Here is a 19,721-nt window from a genome sequence, read left to right as displayed (position 1 = left end):
GCACCCTTTTGAATTCCTGGTTACACTGAAAGATCTCCCACTAAACACGGTCAATCAGTCACTTGTAAATCATGCTTTTGCTGAGAAACCACTACATGCAGACACTGATGGGGAAAAAGAAATGTAGCATGGGGCGGGGAGGAATCCTCACACCAGCACCACCACCTCATGGCAGGGAGCGGTCTCCAGGCTACTCAGCAACCAGCCCAGCAACACCAGCACCAGCCACCTTCTCCCCTCCCTTCCCCTCCCAACTCCAGAGCCGTCCCTTCAGACCCGTGTCCCTCCTCAGACCTCATCCACCCACTGCCCTCCCTCTGCTCTTGAACAAGCTGGGGGCCCAAATCACCCGGGTGTCGGGCCCTACTACGTAAGCGGTTTGGAAAAGCACGTTGTGTTCAGTTGGTGATCTAAACTCTAAACCATAACCACAGAATCAGACCTGCCACCTGGCCTCTCCCAACCTGGAGCCCTCTTGCCCTTTATGTGGCATTTGGCACTTCCTTCTCAGAACTCCCCTGGGGACACTGTATTTTTGCTTCCCCTCCCACCCCAGACCACACCTCCGGGTGGCTCCCTGCAGGGCTCACCCTCTGCCCTTAGTTCCTGCCACAACTCCCACCTCTCCTCATTTGAAAGGCTCCCCCATCCTCAGCCAGACTGTACTTCCGAGTGTGGGTGAGGGTCCCTGCTTCAGCGAGTCACTGGGCTACCATCTCAGACTTAGCTCTCTCTCTCTCCCTTCCTGATGGTCCTTTTCCTCCTAAAGACAGGCAGGCAGAGCACACGCTCTCAGAAAGTGATGGAGACTTCCAGCGGCCCCACAAGTGAAGTGACACGGGAGCTTGGGAACAAAGCCAAAGAATAGCAGTTCAGATTTTAGCGTGGGACTTCAAAGCATGTTGAAGTGAGGACTGGGACAGGTCCTACCCTCCATGGCCTAAGGGTTCTCTAAGGAAAGAGGAGAGACTGGGACCACGGCTCATCAGGCTACAGAACAGACATGCCAAGAAGGATCCAGAAACCCTGACCTGACCTTTCAGTGACTTTTAGCTACCAAAAGCCAACCTCATTTGAGCTGGGCCTCAGCTTCCCACAAAGCTCATGCACATCTGCCATTGTATTCAGTTCGTATCTCCAAAGCTGACCACAGACCAGTGACATTCTGTCAGCTGCCAAAAGCGCCCAGAGCTCTGGGAGAGTCTGTGGCTGGGGCATGAGTCAATGGCCTGGGAGAGGCAGACAGGCAATCCCCTGACCAGCGGCCTGGGGAGGAAGCAGATGGGACCAAATGTGGTCCTCTCGGCCCAGCTCCAGGGAGAGAAGCTTCCCGAGGCCCACCACCCCAGGTGCCCAGCCCACACATGGGCAGGCAGCCTAGAGTCCGCTCAGTTCAATGCTTGATGTCAGGCTATTGGGACCTATGGGCTTGATCAGGACGACAGAGAGGGGAAGTGGGTGGGGAGCCCGGAAAGGGGACCCAAGAGAAGAAGACAGAATCTGAAGAGTGGCTTCCCACAACTGAGCCAGTCAGCTGTGGAGGGTACTTAAGGGTTATCAGATGAACAAAAGTGTCACAGTTTTTCAGAAACAGCGAACCTGTCAAACCAAATGTCAGGAAGAAACATCAATACATAAAGGATGGTATAGAGGAACTGGTCTGGTTAAACAAGGCTTGTTGGGTTTCCTACAGTCTACACCCCTCTGGCAGCTCTTACGGTAATCAGTCGTAGGGGTTCCACAGTTTGATCTTTTTTTCAAGTTAATAATACCTTACCTGCACAAGGACTTTGCAGTTTGTACTTTCACAAACAAGATCACACCCCGTCCTCATACGAACCCCATGGGGGAAGTCACAGTCATGTTTCTGATGAAGTACTTGAGGCCCCAAGTTGTGAAGTACCTATGCCCCCAAATTACACAGCCAACATGTGATGCAGTGAGAATCTGAATCTAGGCTTTCTGCCTCCAAATCCAGTGCTGTTTACTTCATGTCATGGCTGGAAGAAAAGGTATCACATCCCAACTGGTACCAAAAAGGAGGTGTGGAATGACAGGCAGTGCAGCCTGATGGTTAGAGACCAGCTCTGGAACCAGACCACTGGGGTCCAACCTCTTCTGCCATTCACTTTCCTGTGTCACCTTTTCTTCATCTAGAAGATAGGACACAAAAGGCACCTGCCTTTAAGGCTAACTCTAATCCTGAGTTAGGATTAGATGTGTTGATCCACATAAATTACCAGCACACAGTGTCTGGCACAAAAATAAACATTTCGTATCCATGTCTGTCCATTCTTCACTCCTGGCCAGCATTTATTCAGTGCCTGCTGCATGCAGAGGTCTGACTCTCATTCTATTGTGGGAAAGGGTGCAGTGGGACAGGACCCCAAGTTCCTATTTCCAAGGGGTTTTCAATTCAGTGGGGAGCATACCTAGGTGCCAAGCACAGCAACAGTTTCCAGAGTGGCTCGGTCCCTGGATGCTCTGCTAAGAATGTGCCCTGGGGCATGATCAAAATGTTGGCTTGGGGAATTCCCTGGTGGTCCAGTGGCTAAGACTCCGTGCTCCCAATGCAGAAGGCCTGGGTTCGATCCCCAGTCAGGGAACTAGATCCCACATGCTACAACTAAGACCCAGCACAACCAAATAAATAAAATATTAAAAAAAAAATACTGGCTTGGACAGAAACAGACCTTTGTTTTGGGGTCCCATTTGTTACAATAATTTGTTCTGTGTTTAATCGCTCAGTCATGTCCAACTCTTTGCAATACCACGGACTGTAGCCCACCAGGCTCCCCTGTCTACGGGGATTCTCCAGGCAAGAATAGGGTTGCCATGCCCTCCTCCAAGGAATCTTCCCAACCCAGGGATCAAGCCCAGGTCTCCCGCATTGCAGGCAGATTCTTTACTGTCTGAGCAGCCAGGGAAGCCCAAGAATACTGAAGTGGGATTCTCCAAGGGGAAATCCAGGGATTGAACCATCATCTCTTATGTCTCCTGCATCGGCAGGCAGGTTCTTTACCACTAGTGCCACCTAAGGAAATCCACAATAGTTTAGAGTGCCCTAATTAACATGTTTTAGAATCAGGATCCCTCCGTAGTACCCAGAAGTCTACCTTTTTGACAAGTTCCCGGGTTCGATTCTAGCCCATTACAGTGTGACATGTGCTGGCTTCCAGATCACCTTCTCCTCGCTGGCCATGCCTCACTGCCCCACCTCTCGGGCACCTGGCCTGGTGCTGTCCCCCTTCCATCTACACTGGTGCTCTTGTGAGCTCATCGGGGCTCAGATGTCATCTAAGGCCGACAATTTCCTGGTTCCTATCTGCAGGCTGGGTCCCCATCCTGAATATGAGTCATCCCGAATGCCTAGTCCAGAGCTCCACATTTATTCATTAAGCATCTCAAACGTGAGACGTCTGGCCTTCCTCCGTCCCCATCCAGCTGGCTCCTCCCACTACCTTCCCCCAGCTCAGTAAACGGGCACCACCAATCCCCCTGAAGCTTGGACCAAGAGCTGTGAAGTCATCCTTGGCTCCTCCCACTCTCCATCCCACAACACCAAATCCTATTGGCTGTTCCTCCAAACATACCTACCCATGTCTCATTACTGTCAGCATAACCATCCCGGTCTAAGTCACCGTCATCCTCACTGGATACAGCCCTTGTCCCCTGGCTGGTCTCTTCCTCTGCCTCTGTCCCTTCACAGTGTGTTCACAACCCAGCAGTCAGAGTCAGATATGTGTCCCTCCTCTGCCCCAAGGACCCCATCTTACTCAGGGTGTGAGCCGGTGTCCTCAGAGTTCTGTGACCTGGTCTCCATTCTCTGTCTCCATTTCCCAGGACACACTCCAGTCGCACGAGCCTGGCTCTCTCTTGAGTGGCAGATGCGCCTCCTGCGTGCTATCCCCCTGCTGGAACACTTGCACCCCCGACCCCTGAATAGCACATTCCTCACTTCCCTGCTCAAACATGAGCTCACAGGAGAGGACTTCGCAACCCACCTGGAATCATAACATCCCAGCAGCCCCCTAGCCTGCTGCATTCCTCCCCAAAGCACTTATTACCATGCAGCATGCCAGGTGCTTGCTCCTTTACTACCTTCCTGCCAGAATATAAGCTCTGTGAGGGCGGGAATGTTTCTTCTGCCTCCGGCAATGTTTCTTCTGCTTCTGAAGGTAAGCAATACTTAGAACAGGGCACATGCTGGGTGATCAGTAAGAACTCACGGGAAGACTGAACAACAGCCTCAAGAGTTTCTGGAGGAGGCAGGACAGGCTCTCTCCCACTGAGCGTGCTTCCCAGGGCCTGACACTCCGTTCTGAGTCCTGGCAGTCTACCGGTCACAGCTGGAGAAGGCAAAGCTGGCCGATGATGGGCACTTGGTGGGCAGTGGGGTAGTGGGCATGAGGAGGTGGGTGGAAGATTAGAGCCTCAACGGTGCTCCTTGGTCCCACCAGCATGAAGCAGCCCCTGGGTGGGCAGACAGGTACGTGGGAAGGAGGGAAAATGCTGAGAAGGACGTTCTTGTTTTTGTTTATTCAAAAAATAGGTATGGGGTCCTCACCGAGGCATCTCACAAGGTTCTAGAGATTCAAAATCACGTTGGCTCGAGTCCTTCACCAGAGACTTCTTTCAGGAGAACAGGTCACAGGGCTCTGGGCCAGCTTGCCTTTCAGCTCACTCTCTTGTTTCCAACATCTGTTGCAAACCTCTCTTCTCTCCACAGACCTTGATCACATCTCCCTCCATCTCACCGGGAAACTTCTCTTCCTACTGCACAGAAAACAGACGTCTTCCGACCAAAGCTACCTCCACTTCCTGCCACTGAGCAGAGCCTGCACACTCTGTCCCCCTGTGTGGGTGGAGGGGGGCTGCTCCACGGCCCACACACCCTCGCAGAGGCGGCGTCTGCACCAGGCTCTCCTCATGCCCGAGACTTCAGCCTCCTCCCTTCAGCCTCTCTTGTTCAGCTGCCTCCTTCCTTGGCACTCACACAAGCACAGGTCTCTTCTCAGAGGCAAGCCACCTTCCAAATTCCCACTCTCACATTTGCCTAAGAAGCTCGAGCTTGCCTTCTCCTCCCAGCCAAACCTCCTGACACCGCCCCCACCCACCCACCTCATGCAGTGGAGTGACCATCCCCACCGGCCTCTGGTCAAACCGATCCATCCAATCCTCAGCCCACTCGGGCCTGGCTTACACCCCCACCAAGCACCCCATGCTGCTCTCACCCAGGGCCCAGGGACTTCCGGGTCACTTAAGCCAGTAGTCAATTTCCCATCTTTATCTCAGCTGGCTTCCCAGCTACATCAGATATTAGTGACCCCAACCCCCACCCTCACCCCAAATGCACACTTTAAAACACTTTCCCTTTAGCGTCCCCGAAACCACAGTGTCCTGCCATCAAAGATCACAAACAAACTAACCGCTCCCCAGTGTCCCCACTGCATCTGGACCCACATGGGCTACTGCCCACCTGGCGTCTCCTTTTCAGTGTTTCACAGGCACCCCAGCGCCAACACACCTAAAACGGTACTGATGTCTCCTCTCTGCAGGGCTCCGTCTCCATGAAGGGCCACTTTTTATCCTGCTGTAGTGGCCAGACAACTGGAATCATCCCTGGCAGCGCCTTCTCTCCTCCTCCAACACCCAGTTCACACCACCCTCCCATCTGCACCGGTCTCCTGCTATGGGCCTCCCCTCGTAAAGCGGGCCTACCCCACTCACTGCTCCCCGCCCCCCCACCCCAGGCATCCCCCACACAGCAGCCTGACGGGCCTTTGAAAAAGTCAAGGTGTTCTTACTCCCACAGACTTTCCACCGACTTCCATCACTCTCAGGTTCCAAACCCTTCATGGAGCTAACCACAGCCCCGCCCACTTCTCCGGGGCATCTCCCTCCCCACCCCTTATTCTCTAGCCTCTCTGGCTTTTTTTTTTTTTTTTTTGCCATTCCTCACAGGAGTGGAGACCCTTCTTTCCCCCAGCCCTCATCCTAAGACTGGTCTCCCTTCGTTCACGCTCTTGCCTCTGCTCTGGAAACATCCCTTCCCCAACCCCCACCTCTCACTGAACTCAAGTCATCCGAGCCCAGCTTAAGCCTCGCTATGCAGCGAAGCCTCACAGGCCCCTTCAGCCAGCTTGGCCCCCTTCTTCCTCAGCACAAACCCATCATCACACTGTACTTCTCCTTCATCGCACTTCTGAGTACACTCATTTTTAAGGTGATTATCTGTTCAATATCAGTCTGTATCCATACATGGAAAGCAGGGCTGGGACTGTGTCTCGAGCAAGCACTCGAATATCTGAGTAAATGAACAGCTGCCCCTTTGGGTGCCTGCAATGTGCTAGATACTGTGGCTAGCTGCTTCCTAGTTGCACGTACTCTGCACAGCAGCCCGGTGAAGGACAGGCACTACTTTCATGACTCGTGCTCACCTTTTACAGATCAGGTCTTGAAGCTCAGGGAGCTTGAAGAGCATGATCAGGTGACACAGCTGCTGACTGCCGGGCCAGGACTCGACCTCAGGCTTGTCTCCTATCAAAGCCATTGCACCACGCTTCCCTCCATGCCCTCCGTGGTCACTCACAGCCCTGGACATAGCAGGCGCTCAACCAAGCAGGGTGGATACCTACTAAGTCATCACACTTGATCCTCACAGTCACCCTGGAAATCTACAAACAAGAACTACGACTCTCCTTTTCCAAATAGGAAAATGAAGTTTGCGGGATCCAAAGGGTCACCTAGCAGTAGGTGGCCATGTTGGGCTCGAACCCAGGTCTTCTGGCCCCTCACGTAGGGGGATTCTCTCTGTAGCATAATTATAGTTAGGCACTGAGGTGGGATTAGTTAGGGACCGATGCTGAAGCTGAAACTCCAGAACTTTGGCCACCTAAAGCAAAGACCTGACTCCTTGGAAGAGACCCTGATGCTGGGAAATATTGAAGGCAGGAGGAGAAGTGGACAACGGAGGATGAGATGGTCAGATGGCATCACCTACTCAATGCACATGAATTTGAGTAAGCTTCGGGAGTTGGTGATGGACAGGGAAGCCTGGCATGCTACAGTCCATGGTATCACAAAGAGATGGACAAAACTGAGCGACTGAACTGACTGAGGTAGGATTATGCAGGGAAGCTGGGCAGGAAAGGGTTAAGATAGTAGGGCTGCAACTGCCACCCCTAGAGAGCCCTTGCATGATGTCTGGGAAGGTGGATTTGGGGTGGGCTGTCCCCATCCTGAGTTGCTCATGGTACCTAAACTGTGCAAACAATATGGTTTGGGTTGAACATCTGCTGTTTTTGTTGCTGTGTTTTTTGTTTTTGTTTTTGTTTTTTTTTTTTTTTTCCTGGAAGTCTGGGATTTTCAGTGTATGCTATGCAGAAGGTGCCTATATGACCAGTCTCCAGTAAAAACCCTCGATGCTGAGTCTCCAATGAGCTTTCCCAATAGATGACATTTCACAGGTGTTACCACAATTCACAGTCCAGGATGAATCAAGCACGTCCTGTGTGACTTCACCGGGGGAGGACACTTGGAAGCATGCACCTAGTCTCCTCCAGACTTTGTCCCAGGTGCCTTTTCCCTCTGCTGATTTTGTTTTGTATCCTTTCAATGTGAAAAGCCTTAGCTGTATGACTATTCACTGAATCCTGTGAGTCCTCCTATTATATTATTGAACCTGGGCATGGTCTTGGGGCCAGCCTTTCTAATGAGAAACTAATTTTGAGTTTTCTTTGAAAAGAGTGAAAGAGGCATGAAATAGTAGATTAAAACAGGAGGCATTCCAGGCAGGAGAAATGATATGAAGAAAGTTAGGAACAGATAAGTCAAGTATAGAAGGCTATCAACTACAAACAGGTGCTTGCCAAGGGCATTTGCCATCTACTACTGCGGAGTCTGAACCTTGTGCTGCTGCAGCTGTTGACCTTCACCACACCCTGAAGGCAGATCAGGGTGGAGAGTGAAGAGCTCTGTGCTCCAGGGAAACTGGTGGAACAGATCTTTGGTTACTGTTCAGTCTCTAAGTCCCATCTAACTCTTTGTGACCCCGTGGACTGTCGCATGCCAGGGTTCCCTGTCCTTCACTATCTCCCAGAGTTGGCTCAAATTTGTATCTTTTGAGTCGGTGATGCTATCTAACCATCTCATCTTCTGCCACCCCCTCCTCTTGCACTCAATCTTTCCCAGCATCAGGGTCTTTTCCAATGAGTCAGTTCTTCACATCAGGTGGCCACAGTATTGGAGTTTCAGCTTCAATATCAATCCTTCCAATGAATATTCAGGGTTGATTTTCTTTAGGATTGACTGATTTGATCTCTTTGTTGTCCAAGGGACTCTCAAGTGTCTTCACCAGCACCACAATTTGAAAGCATCAATTCTTTGGTGCTCAGCCTTCTTTATGGTCCAACTCTCACATCTGTACATGATAACTGGAAAAACCATACCTTTGACTAGATGGACCTTTGTTGGCAAAGTGATGACTTTGGTTTTTAATACATTATCTACGTTTGTCATAGCTTTCCTTCCAAGGAGCAACTGTCTTTTAATTTTGTGGCTGCAGCCTCTGTCTGCAGTGATTTTGGAGCCCGAAAATAAAGTCTGTCCCTGTTTGCACTGTTTTCCCTTCTATTTGCCATGAAGTGATGGGACCAGATGTCATGATCTTAGTTTTTTTTTTATTGAGTTTTAAGCCAGTTTTTTCACCCTCCTTTCTCACCTTCATCAAGAGGAACTAAAGTTCCTCTTCTCTTTCTACCATTAGAGTGGTATCATCTGCATATCTGAGGTTATTGATATCTCTCCTGGCAATCTTCAGCTTGCCAGCTTGTGATTCATCCAGCCCGGCATTTCGCGTGATGTACTCTGCATATAAATTAAATAAACAGGGTGACAATATACAGCCTTGACGTACTCCTTTCCCAATTTGGAACCAGTCCGTTTGTCCCATGTCCGGATCTAACTGTTGCTTCTTGACCTACGTTCAGGAGGCAAGTAAGGTGGTTTGGTATTCCCATCACTTTAAGAATTTTCCACAGTTTGTTGTGATCCACACAGTCAAAGGCTTTAGTGTAGTCAATGAAGCAGAAGTACATATTTTTCTGGGAATCCCTTGCTATCTACAATTCAACAAATGTTTGCAATTTGATCTCTGGTTCCTCTGCCTTTTCTAAACCCAGCTTGTATATCTAGAAGTTCTCTGTTCACATACTGTTGAAACCTAGCTTGAAGGATTTTGAGCATAACCTTACTAGCATGCAAAATGAGAGCAACTGTATGATACTTTGAACGTTCTTTGGCATTGCCCTTCTTTGGAATTGGGATGAAAACCGACCTTTTCCAGTCTTGTGGCCACTGCTGACTATTCCAAATTTGCTGGCATATTGAGTGCAGTATTTCAACAGACTCATCTTTTAGGAGTTTAAATAGCTCAGCTGGAATTCCATCACCTCCACTAGCTTTGTTTGTAGTAATGCTTCCTAAAGCCCACTTGACTTCACACTCCAGGACATCTGGCTCTAAGTGAGTGATCACACCATTGTGGTTTTTCTGGTCATTAAGACCTTTTTCATATAGTTTTTCTGTGTATTCTTGCCACCTCTTCTTAATCTCTTCTGCTTATGTTAGGTTCTTATCATCTCTGTCCTTTATTGTGCCCATCCTTACATGAAATGTTCCCTTGATATCTCCAATTTTCTTGAAGACATCTCGAGTCTTTCCCATTCTATTGTTTTCCTCTATTTCTTTGTATTGTTCATTTGTGAAGGCTTTCTTATCTCTTCTTCCTATTGTCTGGAACTCTGCATTCAGTTGGGTATATCTTTCCCTTTCTCCCTTGCTTTTTGCTTCTCTTCTTTTCTCAGCTATTTGTAAAGCCTCCTCAGACAACCACTTTGCCTTCTTGCATTTCTTTTTCTTTGGGATGGTTTTGGGAACAGGTCTTTAGATAGTTAGATATTTTCAGGAACTGATTTCATAATCCCAAATCCTTGCCTCTTTTCATATCTAGAAAAGCACTAAATCCCTTCATGATGACAACTCCTTGTGACTAGCAGAAAGCCTCTTGTAAAGCAAACATTTGATTGCATTGAACTTCCCCTTCACCAAAATCTTATATATTGACCTTCCCCCACTACCTCTTTGCAGCAGTCTCTCAGAACTATCTGAGGTGCTGTCTCCCAGGCTGCAGTCCTCAATTTGCCCCAAATAAAAGGGAAGTCACAACTCTCAGCTTGTGCATCTTTTTTTTAGTCGACAAGGCCTTGCAGCTGTTCAACCCAGCATAACCAGAGTTGATGTAACCCAGCAATATAGTCACAAGGTGGACGAGATAGGGGCTATAGAAGTCACACTTGTTAGACAGATCCAGTGTCAGTCAGTGAACCACTGAACTCACATATATGGAATTTTTGTCAGCATCGAGGAAAAATTGAAAGAATGTACCATCTGCCCATCCAAAGCAAAGACATGGCACTGGACATTTCAGAGGAAGGTCTGTGGGAATGCTATGGAGAGGTTGAAGCAAAGCCCAAATTACTGGGTGTTTTTCTATAACAACTAGCTCAATATCAATTCATTCTAGAATAATCTACTTTCCATCCATTAAGAACAACTATTCACCTGGCTCCCCAGGTGGCTTGGTGGTAAAGAATCTGCCTGCCAATGCAGCAGATGTAGGAAATGGAGACAAGGGTTTGATCCCTGGGTTGGGAAGATCCTCAGGAGGAGGAAATGGCAACTGACTCGAGTATTCTTGCCTGAGAAATCCCATGGAGAGAGGAGCCTGGAGGGCTACAGTTCATGGGGTCGCAAAGAGTCAGACCCACTGAGCACACACACATTCCTTCCTTCCTATGTCCTGCAGAGACGCCTTTGCCCACAGCCCAGTATTCCTCAGCCTCCTCCCAACTCTCCGTCCTCCCATTCCTCAGGAGGGGCTTCCTGGAATGATCCCACCAGCTTGGTCATTTCTTTTACTCTGCATCTACTTAGCAGCATTCAAGCCTCCACTTTTTTGCCTTTAACCCAGGGAAGCATGGGACGTTATCTTAGGTTGTATCAGAGATACCTGCCCAGTCTCTTCCTCAGAGTCCCCACATCCTGAAGGCAAAAGACAGACTTTCATGACTGGTTCAGCTTAACTCCATGCCCACCCCCACCTCCATCCGCCAGCATCAAGGGCTCCTCTAATGGAGGCTCAGGGCACAGGTGGGGCTGTCCCGAGCCATCCGCTTAGGAAGGGAGCACAGAGAGGGCTCTGGCTGGCAGTTTGGCCCCAAGTCGACTCACTCCTCATTCTGCTGTGACCTCACAGTTGATTCCACCGAAGTGACGGCTCTGTTTCTGGTGACCAAGCCAGTGCCTGTATTTGGCTTCCCAAGTCCATTTTCTCTTCTGCTGGGTCCCCGTGCTGCCTCACTGCCCAGCACCACTATTCCTCCAAGGTTGCACTGCTCTGCCCACGAGTCTTTCTCAAGGACTGGAAATCTCCCTTTGACACCCACCCCTGGAGCTGGGCCTCCTTTTATCTGGGATTGGTAGCCCCCCTCTCTGCCCTCTGCCTGCTGTGGGCTCAGCACAGCTTATCCGCACCATGCCCTGCACTGTGCCAGTTCACCTACTCTGGCCCTTGAGGTTGGCCTGGTCTAGAGATTGCAGAGTGGAAGCAATAGGCTAGTTTAAATGATGGTCTACCCTGGTATGTGGCAGGTCTTGTGCTTGTCTGTTTTTAATTTAAATTTGAATGCTTTCAGGCTAGACAAACATTTTCCACCTCCCCAGAGACCCCACAAATCCCTATGCTGTCAAAAACATAAAAGAAGAAAGCCAGCTTTGTTGAATACTTGCCAGACACTAGGCTCTGTGTATATAATTGGCTCGTTTAATCCTTCCAGCAACCCCAAGTGGGTGACATTACTATCTCTGTTTACCTGTGGGAATACAGAAACTCATGGAAGTTGGGCAACTTGCCCCAACCATACAACAACAACTGGAAAGTCATAAATAACAGATCTGAAGTCCACACTATTTCTACCACGCCATGAGTGGAAGGAGTAGGTCTTGATTAGACTCTGCAGTAAGGAGGTCCCCCCGCAGCAGTGTGGAGAGAAGCAGGGAAGTGAGTGAACAGACAGCTCAGGGAGTACAGGAAGGAGGGGGCTGGACGGGGGAACTCAGGCAGCAGCCCCGGGGAAAGACAGCAGGTCAGGACCAGCTGGAGACGGGGCAGAGAAGATGAGGGTGCAGCAGGGATGTCTGTCAGGCTCAGGGAAAACGCGGGGGAAGGGGGCTTGGGTGAGTGTCTAAGGGGCTCCTATGAAAGTGAAAGTCGCTCAGTCGTGTCCGACTCTTTGTGACCCCATGGACTACACGGTCCGTGGAATTCTCCAGGCCAGAATACCGGAGTGGGGAGCCTTTCCCTTCTCCAGGGGATCTTCCCAACCCAGGGATCGAACCCAGATCTCCCACATTGCGGGCAGATTCTTTACCAGCTGAGCCACAAGGGAAGCCCAAGGGGCTCCTGAAACATCACAAATCGAACTGGCCAAGAAGAGAGCTGGTTGAGAGGCAGAGACTTGATCAGCCTTTGCCTAGGAGTGCTGGTTAACCTTGGCTGCACCGCAGGGCTCCAGGGGAGCCTGAAGACACAGCCCTAGCCCCGCTCAGGGCGGGAAGAGGACGAGGAGCTCCAGGTCAAGGAAGGAAACATCAGTGGGGACGGTGTGGCCCCCTTCCAGGAGCCGAGCAGCAGCTGCAGAGCAGGCTGGCGACTGAGGATTAGCAGCCCTGGAAGCCTGCAAAGGGCAACACGGGCAGAGGGGCAGGTGCATGGAGCCGACGAGGAAGAGAACGCCAAGGGCAAGGGCGAGTGCCAGCTGCTCTTTCCAGAATCTGGTCGGTGAAAGGGCGAGGAAGCTGGGGTCTTGTTTAACAGAGACGGAGCATGTGGTGGAGGGGAAGGAGTCAGTGGCCAGGGAATTATGAAGGGAATGGGTCTGTCTCCAAGAGAGGAGAGGGCGGGATCGGGGGTGTAGATGGAGAAGGTGCTCTCCCACTGGTCAAGAGAGCTCCTTTTCCTTGAGAGAGAGAAAAGCTGCAGAGGAAACCTCGGGGATGCTCTGGCTTGGAGAGGAGAGGTGATGATGGAGCGCGGGTCAAGGAAAAAGGTGTGAGGCTCTCCTGGAAGGAAGTGAGCTGGGTACTCCTTCCTGCAAACACGAACCCTGGGGCGGGGCGCTCCTCGGGCTCCCTCAGTCACCCCGGGGCCACAGGACTTGCGCCAACACTTGGCTGCATCTGCTCTCTCTACAGCCCCGTCCCCGCCTGTAGGTACCACTGCCTGCCTCCAGGTGCCAATGGGCAGAAAGGACTTATCACTGCCACCGCAAAGGGACTTTGAATTTTTCTATGAGGACCGCTGAGTGTTTTCACTTTTATTTTCCCCCTGCCCCTCCAGCCCACTTCCTCACAAGACAGGGCCTGCTGGGGACCCAAGGGGAACGGCTGCTGTCTGGCCCTCCAAATGCAGTTTCGCTCTGAGCAAAGCAGCAAACTCTGTAGCCTGGCTCTATCCTCAGCAGCCCTGGGGGTGACTTCTGCCCTGCAGCTTGTTCCCTGACACACACACACACACACACACACACATGCACACACACACCCTACCTACAACACTACTGGGGTGACAGCTCCTGCCCCAGAGGAACGTCGGGAAAAGTCACCATCTGAACAGGCATCGCTATTCAGAGGAGGCCTCAGCCGCTGCCCTCCTCTCCCTGGTCTCCTGACTCTCATTAAAGAACCCGGATGGGTGACAGAGGTGTCAGGCAACCTTTGATGAACGCCCTTCGGGTCCCCCCACCCTCCTGCCCAGAATCCTGGTTTCCTCTAGCCACAAAACTATCAGAGCTCATGAACTCGAGTCAGAAGACATGCGCTGAGGTCCTGGCCACTCCCCACGCGCTGTGAGATATTTGAAGTCATGTCTGAGCCCAGCTTGCAGCCCACTAACATGCAAGAACAGCAGCTGCCTCTCCCTGCTCTCAGGGAGGCAGTGAGACGTTCAGCAGATGAGACAGCTGTTTGTCAACTGAACGGTGCTATGCTGACTTTGGGGTGCAGATGAGTCCTGCTGGCAGCACAGTGTCTCCAGAGCCCCACCCAGGATGCGTTTCCCAACCATCGGGCCCCGGCAGCTCGAAGCCCAAGGGAGACACACTTCCAGTGAATTCAACACCAGCATCTGTTTAGTCCTCCTCCGTGCCAGACGCCAGGCTACAAACAAGACCAGATACCCTGATTCTCACCCTGAGTTTGCTAGCGGAGGTGGAACTATCACAGGAGGTGTCTGTTCATGCTGTGGCCAGAGTATCCAGGAGAACTTGCTCTGTGTTACTGGGAACAGATCATCCAGGCATGATCAGAGTCTGAGTCCGCTTGTTAGTTGCTCGGTCATGTCTGACTCCTTGCCTGCCAGGCTCCTCTGTCCCTGGGATTCTCCAGGCAAGAATACTGGAGTGGGTTGCCATTCCCTTCTCCAGAATATCTTCCGAAACCAGAGATTGAACCTGAACCTCCTACACTGCAGGCAGATTCTTTGCCATCTGAGCCAACAGGGAAGCCCTGGTGGCCCAGCAGTAAAGAATCCACCTACAATGCAGGAGACTTGGGTAGATGTGGGTTTGATCCCTGGGTTGGGAAGATCCTCTGGAGGAGGAAATGGCTACTCACTCCAGTATCTTGCCTGGAGAATCCCATGGACAGAGGAGCCTGGCGGGCTACAGTCCATAGGCTATAATTGCAAAGAGTCGGAGGCAACCAAGCATGGCAGGCATGCAGGCACCTCCCCTCGTCACCCCTCGCTGAGCTTGAGGTGGGTGGATGTAGCTCTGAGAAACCAAGGTGAGGGGCCTGGGTCAGAGGAACCACAGTCCTTGGAGACCCAGGCCTGGCCCAGCAGTGGTGTCCAAAGGGTTATTTCACTCTCAGTGCTTCCCCCTCCCCATCTGGGCCATGTGGACAATAATCCTGCTTTGGCCTGACTCTCAAGGGTATCGTGGAGGACAAAATGTCCAGAGTAATGGGAAAAATGCTTTGAAAGGGGAAGGGCTTTATGAACAAGGCTTTAATATTTTCTTCTTCAGGGTCCTCTCCAGTAAAGCTGAGATAATCACAGGCGGTCTGTTTCCCAGGCTAGCCTGATGGGACTGACTCAGAGACATCCAGCCCCCTCTGTCTGCATTTATTCCAGTGGCGACAGCAAGTACTTCCAGTGGATGGGACCCCATCGCCTTTCCATAGTTTTTCCACTACTCTGCCACCCAGGGCAGGTGGATGATGCTTGTGGATCAATGGAAACCCTGCTTGTCCTCAGACCTCAGCCCAGAGGACCCGAGAAAGTCTCCCCCTCCACCACCACCCCTCTGGCGGGGCTTCCACAGTTTGGCTCAGACAGAAGGCTTTCTTCTCCCAGTGTCCAGAACCCAGGGAGAGAGAGATTCCAGCATCTGAGGGTCAGCCCATTCCACTGAGTCCAAAACAAGAACCAAAACAGCAACAACAACAACCTTGATAAATAAAGGTCGGACATTTTCTGCCTCCAACGCACCTTCATCTCTTCTGCAGCAACGTCTGTCTCTCTTGTTTAAATTGAAGTTGGAGGTGAGAGTGTTCAGATGATAAGGTTTTCACCCAAACCATCAATCGCGCTAACACCCCTGTCTTCAGCTGTCTGTGGGGAAGGCAAGGCAGGCAGCTGCATGCTCCATTTGAGAGGTTCTAGCCCAGGCTTTCCCTGCCTAAAATTATCTCACCCACCTCCGCCAGAACTGTTCTATACCCAGAAGCACTTAAACCAATTTTCATTTTATGTCTCCTTTTAAAATGCAAGTATCTCTGAAAGAAGGAAAGTATTCCACTGGCCCTTCCCCATTTCTCACCCAGAACTGGTGCCCAATAAATATTTACTGAATTCAGTTGGTTACTAGAGGCCTGTCCGGAAGGGACACGGGTCAGAGCCCGGGGCTGTGGAGGGTGGGGTGCGCAGGGGACAGTCCCCGCCGGGAGCCACGCCTCCTTTCACCAACCCCACCGCGAGCGCATAGCAGCCCTGCCTGTCACTGCGAGGTAACCGACTTCTGATGAAAGTAAATCTGAAATAGCCAAATATGGAAACTCTGCAGGAGGGGGCAGAAACAGCCCAGAATGTCAGAGGAGACGCCCGGGGGTTAGTAGCAAGAGCAGTGGCCCCAGAATTCACTGAGAATTCTCAGAACTGCCAAAACCCTGCAGAGCAGTAACAAGGGCGAGGCCATCTGCTGTGGAGACCCCAGTTTCCACCAATTCTCTGGGTGTTCTCTGGGCAGCTCGTTCCTACCTGAGTCTTGGGTTCCTGCAAGACCCCTTTGAGCTCTCCTTGGCTGGGGGTGAGGGAGGTTCTAAATAAGGACGCCCAATCGAACGGCTTCCCTGAGGTTCCATGCATGCCAGTATTTAAGCTTTATTCTAGAATATTCTGGCTGGAAAGTCCTGCAAAAGTGGAAAGAGGGGATGCCTCACGGCGCGATGGGGGAAGACAGGGGTTTGCAGGCGCGCGTGCCAGACGCGCCTAAAGTCCTTCCCCGGCCCGCACACCCCGACCTGCCTCTGGTCCGCGGAGTGGACACCCTCGCCCTGGAGGCGCTCCCCAGCTCGGGACCCCCAGTCTCCATTCTCGGAATACCCCTTCTCTGCTCAGAAAACTCGCTCCGGGGCCCGGAACCCAACCGCCCCCCGCCCATACACACCGCACCCACTCGCCCGCATCAGGGGACACCTGTCCCGCCGGCTTCTCCCGACCCGGGGTCCGGGCCCCGGGGCCTCCTCGCGTGCACCCCACCCTCCCACCCCCGGCCGTCGGGGACTCGCCGGCCGCGAGCGGGGGACAGGCGGCCGGGCCGGGCTGCGGGGAGGCAGCTGCGGGGCTCCTGCCGCCGACGTGTTTTCGGTTTCAAAGTCAACGCGACGCGCTGAGAAGCGGTGCTCGGTGCGCTCCCTCCGGCCCCACGCGGCGACCCACCCGGACTCACCTGGGCTCGGCGCGCTGGCGCTCGCAGGACGCCTGGCTGCTCCGAGGCAGCGTCTGCGAAGCAGGGGCTCGGCTCTCAGCCGCGGGGCCCCGCCCGCCGAGGGAGGGGGGCGGGCCCGGCCCCGGAGAGGCGGGGCCTGGGGGGCCAGGGAGCGAGCGCGGGGAGGGGCGCCGGGCCCTCAGAGAGGGCGGACGCCCCGGCAGGTGCTGGGCGGGATGCTGAGAGACAGGTAGAAAACCGGGCAGTTGGAGACCTAACCGACCCTCCCTCGAATCTCGAGTATCATCGCTGATTTCCCTGGGTGCATTTGAACTGTACCCTTCTTACCCTTCAATCAGGGACACCTAGGCTCAGCCAGCCCTTTCATATTTTGACGCAATGGCAACCCACTCCAGTACTCTTGCCTGGAAAATTCCATGGAGGGAGGAGCCCTGTAGGCTGTAGCCCATGGGGTCGCAAAGAGTCGGACACGACTGAGTGACTTCTCTTTCCTTTCCTTTCCTGAAAGCGTGTTAGTCGCTCAGTCGTGTCCCACTCTTTGAGACCCCACAAACTTTAGCCTGCCAGGCTCCTCTGTCCGTGGGATTTTCTAGGCAAGAATATTGGTGTGGGTTGCACACCAATGAAGGGAATGGCAACCCCTTCTGCAAGGGAATCTTCCCAGCCTAGGGATCAAACCCGGGTCTCCTGCATTGCAGGCTGATTCTTTAACATCTCAGCCACCAGAAGTCTGGTTCAAATCAAGCCCTCCTGACTTTCCTTTACAGCAGGACCAATTTGCCAGCTCCTTCCTTGCTGGCCTAGCAATCCCTTAGAGTTGTAGGGCTTGCCATTGTACCTAGGACTCTCCAGACATCTCCTGTGATATTAAAAACCTTGGGAAGTAGACCTGGGCATGCTCATTTTACATATGAGCCATCTGATGCCCAGAGAGGTGACATGAAATGATGTGCCCAAGGTGTAACACCCAGCAAGTGCCAGAGCTTCCTCTTGAGTCCAGGTCTCCCTACTCCCAAATATCAGACTCTTTCTTACACCACTTCTGTCCATGAGTATATGTTCTAACTGATATTTGTATGCCACATAAATCTCCTCTGTGAAGGTTGGTGGAGCATGAAGATCATGGATTTTAGAATATAATGGGCCAAAATTCCAATTCTAGTTCCTTCACTTTCAGTTAGGCAACCTTGGGAAATTTACTCAACTGCCTGGGCTTCAATTACTCATCAAAGAGGGTTAATAATAACGTGCACCATTCAGATATGCACAGGAGCCAGGCAGGAAACACACAGGAGAGGTGAAAGTTGCAGTCACGGGGAAGGGGAGGGACGCCGCTGCACTGAAGACCATGTGTGGAGTCCAGAGGAGCAGCCAGGCTCCCCGCCAGCCTGTCCTTATCTGATTGCTTCTTTTTCAACAAGAGCCAGAAATCCAGATTCAAACCTTTTGGTTGGCAAGTCAGATTAACGATTTCATGGAGAGATAGGGCCTGTGGTCACCTTCACTTATGCTTGCCTACACTCACCTCCTTTCTCATGGTCCACCCTTCACCCCCACACTCCCCAGGATGCTTACAAATCAATATGCTTTTGTAAGCTTATATCTCCTTTCACTGGCTAAAATCACTATGTCTTGAATGCATATATGCAGGTATGCTCAGGGCCCTGGTACTGTTACTAAATATGATTCAATTGTCTCTCTCCATCCCTCTTGCCCATCAATCGAATAAAGCAGCCTATTTGTCTCAAGAATGATATCCAAGCTTTAAATATGATGAGATCAGATTCTGGGATAGAAAGTGAATCTTTTAGTGGTGGGAAGGGGAGGCCACATAACTCCAGGGCTGGGAGTCTCAGTGTGAAGATAGAGGAATTTCACATAGGTAGTAGTCAAAACTCAAGGACATGTTCCCAGTTCCCCTTGTTGATCACATAGCCCTGGGCAAGGTGTCTGGGAGAAGAGAGAAAACCAATCCTGGGACATAGCTGATGAAGGAGACATTATCTCTCTCCTCAAGGACCTTGAAGATGGATGGGAAGAAGAGGACATAAATACACATTAAACAGTAGAAACACACATTAAACATTAGAAGATGATAGCTCATATTAAGTTTTATTATACACCAGGTACTGTGCTGAGTATTTTATCTATATTTACCCATTTAATCATCAGCCCTATTTTACAGTTTGAAAAGCTCATCTCTTGAACACTTTGCCCCAAATTGTAAAATTCTTAGTTTTGGGGGAGGTGGGATTTGAATATGGGGAGTCTGGTTCTTGTGGGCTTTTGGCACAGATGGTAAAGAATCCGTCTGCAATGCAGGAGACCTGGGTTCAATCCCTGGGTTGGGAAGATCCCCTGGCAAAGAGAACGGCTACCCATTCCAGTATTCTGGCCTGGAGAACTCCATGGACAGAGAAGCCTGGTAGGGTTGCAGTCGGACATGACTGAGTGACTTTCACTTCACTTCTGTCACTACACCACATTGCCCCTCAAAAAAATGGTTGATGTGACATCAGACAAAACAGCTGAGGAGATGAATTTTAGCGGTTTTAGTGTTCTCAAAATATTTGCAGTATTCTAAACACAATCCAGTTTTCAAGCTAAATTCATCTACCAAAATAAGGGCAGGATTGGACTATACACTAAGTTTTT

At 51.4% G+C, this 19,721-nt stretch overlaps 1 protein-coding gene across 1 annotated transcript in view; it reads right to left on the bottom strand.

Moving 5' to 3' along the window:
- The window catches only part of TRAF5 (TNF receptor associated factor 5), a 45,974-nt gene extending 28,780 nt beyond the window's left edge, over positions 1-17,194 (bottom strand). The window contains exon 1 of the mRNA XM_086343288.1: positions 17,067-17,194. The gene's annotated coding sequence lies outside the window, so the exon portion shown is untranslated. The remainder of the gene's footprint in view (positions 1-17,066) is intronic.
- Positions 17,195-19,721: the final 2,527 nt, after the last annotated feature.

The sequence above is a fragment of the Bos grunniens genome, chromosome 16 (assembly GCF_055505025.1).
Source record: "Bos grunniens cultivar Pamir isolate PY7600 chromosome 16, Bosgru_T2T1.0, whole genome shotgun sequence".
Classification (NCBI taxonomy): Eukaryota; Metazoa; Chordata; class Mammalia; order Artiodactyla; family Bovidae; genus Bos; species Bos grunniens.
Note: the sequence above shows the minus strand (reverse complement) of the source record. Positions and strands in the feature narration are given on the sequence as shown.